This window comes from Bos indicus, chromosome 29 (genome assembly GCF_029378745.1).
Source record: "Bos indicus isolate NIAB-ARS_2022 breed Sahiwal x Tharparkar chromosome 29, NIAB-ARS_B.indTharparkar_mat_pri_1.0, whole genome shotgun sequence".
In the NCBI taxonomy this organism is placed as follows: Eukaryota; Metazoa; Chordata; class Mammalia; order Artiodactyla; family Bovidae; genus Bos; species Bos indicus.
The window spans coordinates 21,566,835-21,577,344 of NC_091788.1; the positions used below are offsets into that span (position 1 = coordinate 21,566,835).

The 10,510-nt window shown below is 39.4% G+C and overlaps 1 non-coding gene across 1 annotated transcript; it reads left to right on the plus strand.

Moving 5' to 3' along the window:
• Positions 1-481: 481 nt before the first annotated feature.
• Positions 482-555, plus strand: TRNAC-ACA (transfer RNA cysteine (anticodon ACA)). Its single transcript has one exon. It is a non-coding gene; the product is annotated as a tRNA-Cys (tRNA).
• Positions 556-10,510: the final 9,955 nt, after the last annotated feature.

Below are 10,510 nucleotides of genomic sequence, written 5' to 3' on the forward strand. Positions count from 1 at the left end.
AACACAGAGTCAGAAAGTTTGATACTTCTGAGCATATGCCTACCCACAATCTGATTAGAGCAAAATTAAATGATGTTATATCCTTTCTGGGGGTATTTTCTGGCAATCGTGTGGAAAATTATGCAAGATATTCCCTTTGAGCAGTAAACACAGCTTTAGTCTAATGCATCACAATGAAGTATAATAAAACACTTGAAGAAGACCTTCCTTAATTACAGATTATGAAAAATAATGGCAATCATCTCCCCATTTCACCTAATGTCTCTATATGATGGATCTTCAGTAATGGGTGTGTGCCTGTCTATGACAGGCTCTATTTTTCCTTCCGGATAGCCTTCTCATTTATTTTACTGCAGCTGTGTCTTCACGAGGCAAGGAAGTGTCTCAGAGGCAGAGTGCAAATAGTAGTTACATCTTGCCCAAGACAAGCCTCCTGGACCAATTAGACCAATTACTTGCCCTTTTCTAGACAATTCCATCTTCCCTGATGGCTCAGATGGTAAAAGCATCTGCCTACAATGCAGGAGACCCGGGTTCGATCCCTGGGTCAGGAAGATACCCTGGAGAAGGAAATGGCAACCCACTTCAGTGCTCTTGCCTGGAAAATCCCATGGATGGAGAAGCATGGAAGGCTGCAATCCATGGGGTCACAAAGAGTCAAACATGACTGAGTGACTTCACTTTCTTTCTGGACAATTCAGTAGAAAACCACTTGGTTTCCATTTCTTCTGAGTGGCAGTATATTAACTGAGTTATTCTTGCTATGAAATTGCATTTTTTGTCCCTATCCTCTAATACCTGAATCCTGATGACTCCAAAGCCTGCTTTTCTAGCCTTCTGTGTTTTATCTACTCTTTCTGGGCTATAAAGCAAGTTTGTAATTTTCAACAAAACTAAATAAAGAAAAATGTAAACAAAATATAAAATTTACACCTAATGAAAGAAGAATTGATGAAATTAGGATAAAAATGTTTCCTTTTATATTTCTTTGATAAGCTATTTTTTTTTATTAAATATAATGTGCTCTCGGAGGTAGATGGACTGAGCAGGCATAACCACAAGCTGAATTCTGACCTCAGGAAGTTTTTGTAATATATGTCATATTAGGCCTAGTGGAGGATAGGAAGCATCTACATAGATGGTATAATTATAGTAGAGGATATAATGTAACATTGTATGAGAGGCCAGATATATTGCTATGAGAGTTCTGAAGAGAGAAAAATTAACGCTGGCTTATGGAGCAGAAGTAGTCACAATTATAAAGAAAAAATAACACACATTACACATGGAAGTAGAAAAGTCAAAACTGTGTCAATGCTATGGGAAATGTGAGGAAAGGGGTGTAAGTCAGGAAGCATGATGATGACTCAGCAGATCAGTTAGACTGGAAAATCAACTAAGTACCATGGACCAGTGCATGCGTGCTCAGTTGCTCAGTCATGTCCAATTTTTTGCAACCCCATGGACTGGCAACCCCCTGCCAGGCTCCTCTGTCCATGGGATCATCCAGGATTGCCATGTCCTTCTTCAGGGGATCTTCCTGATTCAGGGTCTCCAGCATTCCTGACCCACGTCTCCTGCATTGCAGTGATTATTTACCCCTGAGGCACCAGGGAAGCTGTAGAAAGATCATAAAATCATCTGCAGTTGAGATCATGGGAGGCTTTGAATGCATTTATTTGTAAAACAGCTGGAAGTCAAGATGCTTTAGAAATATTAGCCTAACATCTCTGTGGAGGATGACAGAAGGGGAGAGTTCTACTGGGAGATGACCAGCAGGGCACCTCTGAAATTTATTGAATGTGAGCTTGCCTTTCACATTCTGAACAGGCTCAGCTTTATAAACAAGGATCCTTTTTGTTCTCTTTCCTCTTAATTTGTTTTCTTATGCAAGTAAAGCAGTCTTTGGTAAATCATTCTATTTTAAAGTAATATTCAAATCTTACAGAGAAAATGTTAAAAGTCCATTTGAGTCTGCAAAAGACTGAAGAACAGGTGTTGTTTGAATTTTGCACATCACTGATCCATATCTTCAATAGGCTGTTCATAAAAGCACAAAGGATTCCTCTGAAAAACAATTATTTTTCCTCTAGTTTTCTCTCTCGCTCTCTTTTCTTATTCCTATTATTATTTGGCCCTGACTTTTAATATAAATAGTTTTCCTCTCTACACACTAGGTAATAACTTGACCACCAACATATTTAGAGGGTTATTTATATTATGCTTTCTGTTTCAATCCAGAGAATGAAGTTCAGATAAAGGTTTTTTTTTTTTTTTTTTTTCCCCCGCATGCTACCCATGAATACAGAGACCGTGCTTTACATGAGTTTCACTGAATCATTCAACGTTCAGTAGAAAATGTTCACCAATCAAGTCTGACTAGGAGAAACACTTCCAATTATTTAAAAAGCCTTCTGTAGAAAACTGTCTCTAGACCATGAGAGCTGAGGCATTTTTAAAACCGAGGACATATCAATATTATAAAACTCTCTGGCTTCCTTAATAAGCACATGCCGTGTGCTTGCACACATTATTTTGCTCATCTCTTAAGTATTGCATTAAAAAACATTCTAATGACAGCAGTACTTTTCTTAGAGGTATGGGAATAAGTCAACACCTCAAATGCAATGGTGAAAATGTTCAATAGATACTAGTAAGAAGCAAGACAGTAGTCATCTGCTTAAACCTAACACTAAGAGATTCACTGCACCAGATATACTCACCACATACAGCTATCAGACAGAGTGTAATCAAAATTTCCCACAAAATCGCCCACTTAAAATGCTTAATCTTTGCTAAGTGCAAGGTTGATCAAATCTTGGTGAGCAGTGATGTTGGCTGAATGATAACTGTACACAGAGTTGCCCCGGTGGGGTTTTCCACTTCCTGCCAGCGTGGTACCCTGCTTTATCCCAGCGGCATGTTGTTAATCTACAAGGACTCAGTAGGTATATCACAGACAGTAACAGTTTGCTAAAATGGACTTTAATGAAAACTGGCAGGTATTTGTTTTTAATTAAAGGCCAATATGTCTGGGGCAACAGATGCCCAAATCTCTTTTAGAGAGGACCTGGGAAATAAATATTTTTTAATGTTATACTTGTTATTTTTATTGCAAGTGGCACTTGGCTTCTCCCAGAGTGCAGCCTGCTTTATGAATGTTACAACATTCATCGTCACAGCACGGTGAGCCAGTGTCAGCTATGATTATCTTGGTTTTGCAGGTGGCGAAACATAAACTCTGAGAAGTGTCATGACTTGATCAAGGTCATAAAAGAACCTGAAGGTGCAGCTGTCCTGGACCCTTAAAGTTTCTTGTCCATTTAAGCGAGCAGGATAAGTTAAGGAGGAGACAGAAAAGGGAAAAGAGTATTTTTAAATGACTGCTTACCATAATTCTAATTTATACAGTATCATTTAATCTTAACAACATCAAAGAGAAGGAAATTAAACTTCTAGAAATAACCAATGTCATCCAAGTTCATGGAACAAATTAAAAGACAGAGCCAGAATTTGAACCAAGAAGATTCCTGTGACTCTGCCCCCTGTATTTGAAAGATTATTCTTACTCTTATGGCAGCTTATTTGTCATTATTTGCCAAGGTACTGCATAGAAACAGCAATTATGACTAAATTTCCTGAGTTTAAGAAGGTGAGAAAAATAGGAGGTAACTGAAGCCATTAATATCCAAATCTACCAGTTTATTCTCCACCAGCCCAGAAAGGCAATTCAGCTTAATTATTCCAAGTATTTTCCTGTGGCTTCCTTTCTATTGAATATCGTAGCGGGCTTCTTGAAATTGACAGTTGACAGAGGATAATCTCCCTTAAACTAGATTTTACAAAAATCCATTGAAATGTTTATCTGAGGATCAAATGTATAGAAAGACATTCCTCTCTCTAAATTCCTTCTATTCTTGCTTGGGGAGCTCCAGAGAGAAAAGTTTGACATACAGATATTGTGGACAAACTTACTACCCAGTCTCACACACACTACTCCAGATTAGCACCACCTATGTCTCACTCCTCTCATGTTTTGATTTTAATTCCAAGTGTTAGATTCCTAAGGCAATATGTTTGAGCTTGAACAGAGGTCATAGAGTGATCCAAGATCGCACATGTTGAATTAGTATATAAAGCCTATAAGAGAGAGTACTTTGTTTTTGCTGCTCATTTAGTGCCAAACTTTTCCAAGGAAAGTATTCTCAATAAGAATCTTACATGAAATTGTAGATTTTGGGGTGCGTGTGTGTGTGTGTTTGTGTGATCAAAAGTAAGAGCCTTTGCTTCAAAAGTTTTATTTGACATTTACAAATAAATAAAGTCATGTAAGCTCACAGTTTCAAAAGGAGAAAAAATAAATTTTCAAAACCCTGAACCAATAATGGTATTTGTTTTACACTAACACAGTGAACTGAGATTGATTCAGATCATTCTCTGATGTCAAAGAAAGCTAAAAAAGGAACATGAATCATAGTTACTCAGAACATCTTGATTATATTATACCTATTACAGGGTCATTTTCTATAATAAATGCTAATAATTCCCTGGCAATTCACTCATTTTAATCCCAACAGTAAGTGGATCACATCTATCTCCTTTAATGTTTTCTACCTAACTTAATATGGGAATATTGATTAATGAAAATGGGTCAACCATGAAAATTTATACTGGTTATTGCTCCTTCAAAATTGAAGTTGCAAAAGCTAAGATGTGATATTTACTAAGTTAGGAGACATGGTTGGTTTACATACATTAGAGAGAGAGAAACAGACAAATACAGAGACAAATAGAGACAGGAAAAGAAAGACAGTAAAAGAGCATTTCTGCTCCAGAGTATGATGTAAGTTCTTAAAAATTCAAGCTAAAAGATGACATAAATTTTTATTAAATATTTTGAAAAGAAAACTATTTAGGCAGGTGTCTTAAGAGAAAGCAAGTATCTTGTTTTAAATTTGGAAATAAAATCATTTCTAAACAAGAATAACTGAAGCACATCTGTTTCGGAAGCAAGTGGCAGAGTTGAGATAAGTAGTGTCATTTTTATTTAGAGCCCAAAATATGAGAAAAAAATTTAAATTTAGTGCATCTTCATCATGTGGTTGACTGGATCAGGGTTTAGTGACTAGTTTTCCCAGTTCCAAAGAATGAGGTGATGAATAACTTTCAAAGCAATGGCTCCCTTCTAATGTTATTTCTGGGTTCATTTAAATCACTCATTTGCATCTCCATGAAAGTTATTTCAGGAAGAAATGGAAGAAAAATGGCAGTTAATTTTACTGCTTTGGCAGATCTGCAGAAAATCTTCAGATATTGAATATTTTAATATTAGTATTCATATTTGGTCCTTTTCTTGAAGTTCTGATTCTCCTTTTGAAATATTCTTTATGAAAGGATATTTTTGAAATATCCCTCTAAACGCTTTGAAATAGTTATAATAATTGATTTAAAGACCTTACTGCCATTTCCAGTAACTGGATTATCTATTGGCCTACTTCTATTATTTTCTTTTCAGTAAGGTTACATTTTTCTACTTTATTCTGTATCTGTTAATTTTTCATTATATTCAGAACACTGTATTTTAAAGAACTGTTAGAGACTAATGCATTGCTATTTTAAGAGAATGCAAGCCCTTTTCCTCTATAGTGTATGAGCTAATCCTTCTAATTTCTGTAAGAGTTGAGTTATTTGGGGCTGTGCTACAAGTTTAACTGTAATTAGTACGTCAACTACCAACCAATACAATAACCCAGGCGCTTCCTTCCTTGCTTCCTACTTTCCTACCTTCCTATCTTTCTTACTCTTCCTTACTTCTTTATTTTGTGCTAATATTTTTATTTTGATGTAATATAAAACTTAGGGGAAAATTGTAAGAAAAGTAGAAAAAAAAAGAAAGTGTTATTCAGTCGTGTCCAGTTCTTTTTGATTCTATGTTCTGTAGCCCGCCAGGCTCCTCTGTCCATGGAATTCTTTAGGCAAGAATACTGAAGTGGGTTGCCATTTCCTTCTCCAGGAGATTTCCAGACCCAGGGATCAAACCTGTATCTCCCTCATTGCAGACAGATTCTTTATCATCTGAGCCATCAGGGAAGCCAATGAAAGTAGAAGACATTATCAGATATCATTTACTTGAATTTCCCAATGGTTTACATTTGTTCCATCTGTTCTCTCTCTCTCCTCTCCCTTCCTACTAGAAAATGTATTTATATTTTATATACATTCTGTTTTCTATGAGCACTTTGAGACCATTTTTTTTTCTGAGCAGTTTGTCAATATGCTGGAGTCACTGTGCCCCTTTATCCTTAAAAACTCACGTGTGCATTTCCAGGCTGGGAGCATGACTTCCATGACTACCTTACATTGCATTTATCATTGATGCAATATTGACTAAACACTATTCCCTAATCTATAGTATTTCATAACTGCATTTTTTCTCTCCAGGATCCAATCATATATGAAGCATTGTGTTAAGTGTTTATGTCTCTGCAGTCTCCTATAACAATAAAACAGTTTATCAACCTTTTTTTGTCTTTCCTGACCTTGATATTTTTGCAGGGCAATCCCAGGTGGCTCAGTGGTAAAGAATCTGCCTGCCAAGTCGAAAATATGGGTTCAGTCCCTGGGTTGAGAAGATCCCCTGGAGAAGAAAATGGCAACCCAATCCAGTACTCTTGCCTGGGAAATCCCATGGACAGAGGACCCTGGTGGGGCTACAGTCCATGGTGTTGCAAAAAGAGTTGGACATGACTGAGCATGTATGCACACACTAGCAGTGTCATAGCATATTTTTATGTTTATCTAATAATAAATTTATATTTATCTAATTTACTCTTGTTTGGAATTTTTAAAAAACAAACATTTTTACTGAGGCATAGTTGACTTACAATGTTGTCTTGTTTGTCTAATTCTTATGACAATATTTGGGTTACACATTCTATGACAGGAATATTTAGGGGGAAAAAAAAAAAACACCATAGTGTCCCTTCCAATGAATCCCAGTAGGAGGACAATAATGTCAATCTGTCCTTATATTAGTGGTTAACTTTGTTAAGGTGACATAGGCCAAAATTACCTATAAAATTACCATTTTTTCTTTGTAATTGTGTTAGTTGGAGTTTTCTGAGATAACAGATAGGATTAGATGCGCCAGAGACTTTTGGAGAAACTATATTTGAGAACAAATGGAAAAGGGACAAGGAAACAGAAAGAGGCCTCAGATCTGGGGATGGAGGAGAGGGGGGTGGAGAGAGACTAGGAGGAAGGCTCCAAGCTGCTGCACAGGATAAGAAATCTTCTGCCAAGACAACGCAGGCCAGCGGTGGGCTGAAGCCAGAGCTAGCCTTAGAGTCCAAGTCTTCTAGGGTCGGACCATTCTTTGTAGTGGGGAGTTGTCCTCTGTATTATAAAACGCTTAGCAGCATGCTTGGCTTCTAGCCACTAAGTGCCTGTAGCAATCTCCTAGTTGTGACAATCAAAAAATATCTCTAGACATCACCAATGTCACCTAGTTATGTAAAAATGCTTCTAGCTGAGAACCACTGCTTTATTTATACATACAGGTCTTCTCCTGTCTTATGGTGAGAGTTCATATCTCTAAAGTCCACTCCTTGCCTGCTTAAGATTTCCCCTAAAGTTGTTTTTTCTTGCTTGATGAGGTGTACTTTATTGCTGATGCCTCGTCTACACTCCCTGGCCATAACATTTCTTTACAAATGAGTCTTCCCACGTCTAACAAGAAGTGACTTCTACCTGATGCCTCCCTCCCATTTACTGCAAATATAAGGCTCCTTCCTCAAGTGTGGGCTTCCCTGGTGGCTTAGGTATAAATAATCTGCCTACAATGTGGGAAACCTGGGTTCAATCCCTGGGTTGGGAAGATACCCTGGAGAAGGAAATGGCAACCCACTCCAGTATGCTTGCCTGGAGAATCCCACAGAGAGAGGAGCCTGGTGGGCTACAGTCCATGGACTGGCAAAGAGTTGGACACAACTGAGCTTTCCCCCAAGTGTGTTCTCTGATTTTTTGTGAGGGCTGCCTTCTGGCCAAAGCCTTGTCCACACTCCCTGCATCCACTCCCTGCTTCCTCCTGGAGTGGGCTAGCTTGTGTCTGACTAGATTCGCTTTCTCGCTAAAGCCTTGTCCACACTCAGTGAAAACATAAGCCTTTTCCCCAGAGTGTGTCCTTCAGCCTTGATCACATTCTCACACACAAAAGTCTTCCCTCCTGAATGTGTCCTCTGATGAGCAATGAGAGTAGACTTATGCCTAAGTCCTCACCTACTTTTCCTGCACTTGTAAGACTTTACTTCCCAGCATGTCCTCTGGTGTGTAATGAGAGCTGGCTTAGCCCTAAACTGCATCCACACTCCACACACACATCGGGGTTCTCCCCTGAGTGCGTCTTCTGGTGTAAGGTAAGGTTTGACTTATCTCTGAAGCCTTGCCCATACTCTGGACACACAAAAATCTCTCCTAAGCGTGTCCTCTTGTATTTAACCAGGTCTGACTTCTAATTAAAGCTCTGGCCATATTCACTGCACGTGAGGATTCTCCCCTGAATTAATCCTCTGGTGCTTGCTGAAGTGAAAGTGAAAGTCGCTCAATTGTGTCAACTCTGCAACCCCAAGGACTATACAGTCCATGGATTTCTCCAGGTTAGAATAATGGAGTGGGTAGCTTTTCCCTTTTCCAAGGGATCTTCCCAACCCAGGGATAGAACCCAGATCTCCTGCATTGCAGGCAGATTCTTTACCAGCTGAGCCACAAGGGAAGCCTCAGCAAGGGTGCTTGCTGAGAGTGGATTTATTTCTAAAAAGTCTCCCACAGCCCCTGTAGATAGAAAGTTTCTCTCACAAGGGGGTCCTCTGATATGTGATAAAGTTTGACTTGTCCCTGAAGACTCACTCACACTTCTGGTATACAAAGAACTTCTCCTCTGAGTGTGTTCAAAGGTGTCTGGTGAGAGAAGCAATTGTTGTTTAGTCACCCAGCTGTGTTCAACCCTTTGGAGACTCCATGGACTTTACCCTGCCATGTTCCTTTGTCCATAGGATTCTCCAGGCAAGAATACTGGAGTGGATTGCAATTTCCTCCCCCAGGGGATCTTCCTGACCCAGGGATGGAACCCATGTCTCCTTCATCTCCTGCATTGGCAGGCATGTTCTTTACTGCTGAGCCACCAGGGAAGCCCTGATGAGGGATGACTTCTGGCTAAAAGCTTGCCCACACTTATCACATGCACAGGGCTTCTCCCCAGAGTTCACTATCATGTGTGGCTATGTTTGACTTCTGGCTAAAAGCTTGCCCACACTCTGTGCAGAGGTAAGGCTTCTCCCCCATGTGTGATCTCGTGTGTATAATGACAGCTGATTTATAGCTAAAGCTTGGGCCACACTCACGGCAAAAGTACAGGTTTCCTCCTGAGTAGGTCCTCTGATGACTAAAGAGGGTTGATTTCTGGTTAAAGACAAGCCTACAATTTCCACAACTGGCTACATCAAATCCTGAGATTTCTACCCACTTTAATGTTTTGTCTGTTTCTAAAAGGTTTGGCTTCTTCAATGAGAGGAACTCTATTTCCATCACTGTCTTGCCTTCCTTCAAGCTTAATAGTTGTTCTTTAGGTGAGCTGGAGAAAATTCTTGAAGTATTTCTCTTCCTTGTCCGCTTAAACAAGGATTCAGAGCCCCCTTCTCTGTATTCACCTTCAATTCACAGCAGCAGCTTTCATTACAGAACAATTGTGGCTGCTGCTGCTGATCTGCTGAGCAGAGACCTGCTCTTTGGAGAGTTCTAAGAAAAACAAACCTGGGTGGATTGGAAAGTAATGATCCTGCAGCACATATTATTGTAACTGCTGACTACAGAAGTCCAGAGTGGCAGAGGCATAAAGTGAAATTTCTGCCTTGGCATCAGCAGAAGAGGGGCTATGCCAATGTCCTGCCTCCTCTTTCTAGGGCCCTTCTCCATGCCCTAGCAGAATGACAAGTGTTGGCTTGGAAAATGGAATTTCCAAGGAGAACCAGTTTGCTGTCGTTTTGCAGCATCTCATGTCTGTACAGGGTCCTCTGAGCATGGCTTAACAGCTGCTGCTCTTCTTGGGTGAATTCCATAGCCACATTACAGAATAACATGAATGTTTCTTCTCTCCTGGTTTTCAAGAGCCTCCAGGTCATCATTCTGGTCTCCTGAATGTTCTCCCTGAAGAAAGGTGAGGCTACAGCTTGTAGGGACATGGTTGCAACGTCTGACCCAGGCAAGTGTGACAGCAGTAAGCAATGCTGAGTTGGAGGCAGCCTGCTATGTCACCTTTCTTTTAGAGTTATATCATTTTAACTTTTCCACTAAGGGTACACTCTATCTCAAACTCATTTTTGTGTTTGGTGTATGAGAGAGGTCAGTTCACTTTTTTTCCACATGGATATCAAATTGTTCTATCATTTTTTCAAGAAGATTTTCTTTCCCCTTTGAATTGCATTGACACCTTTGTTGAAACCAATGGGTTGTATAA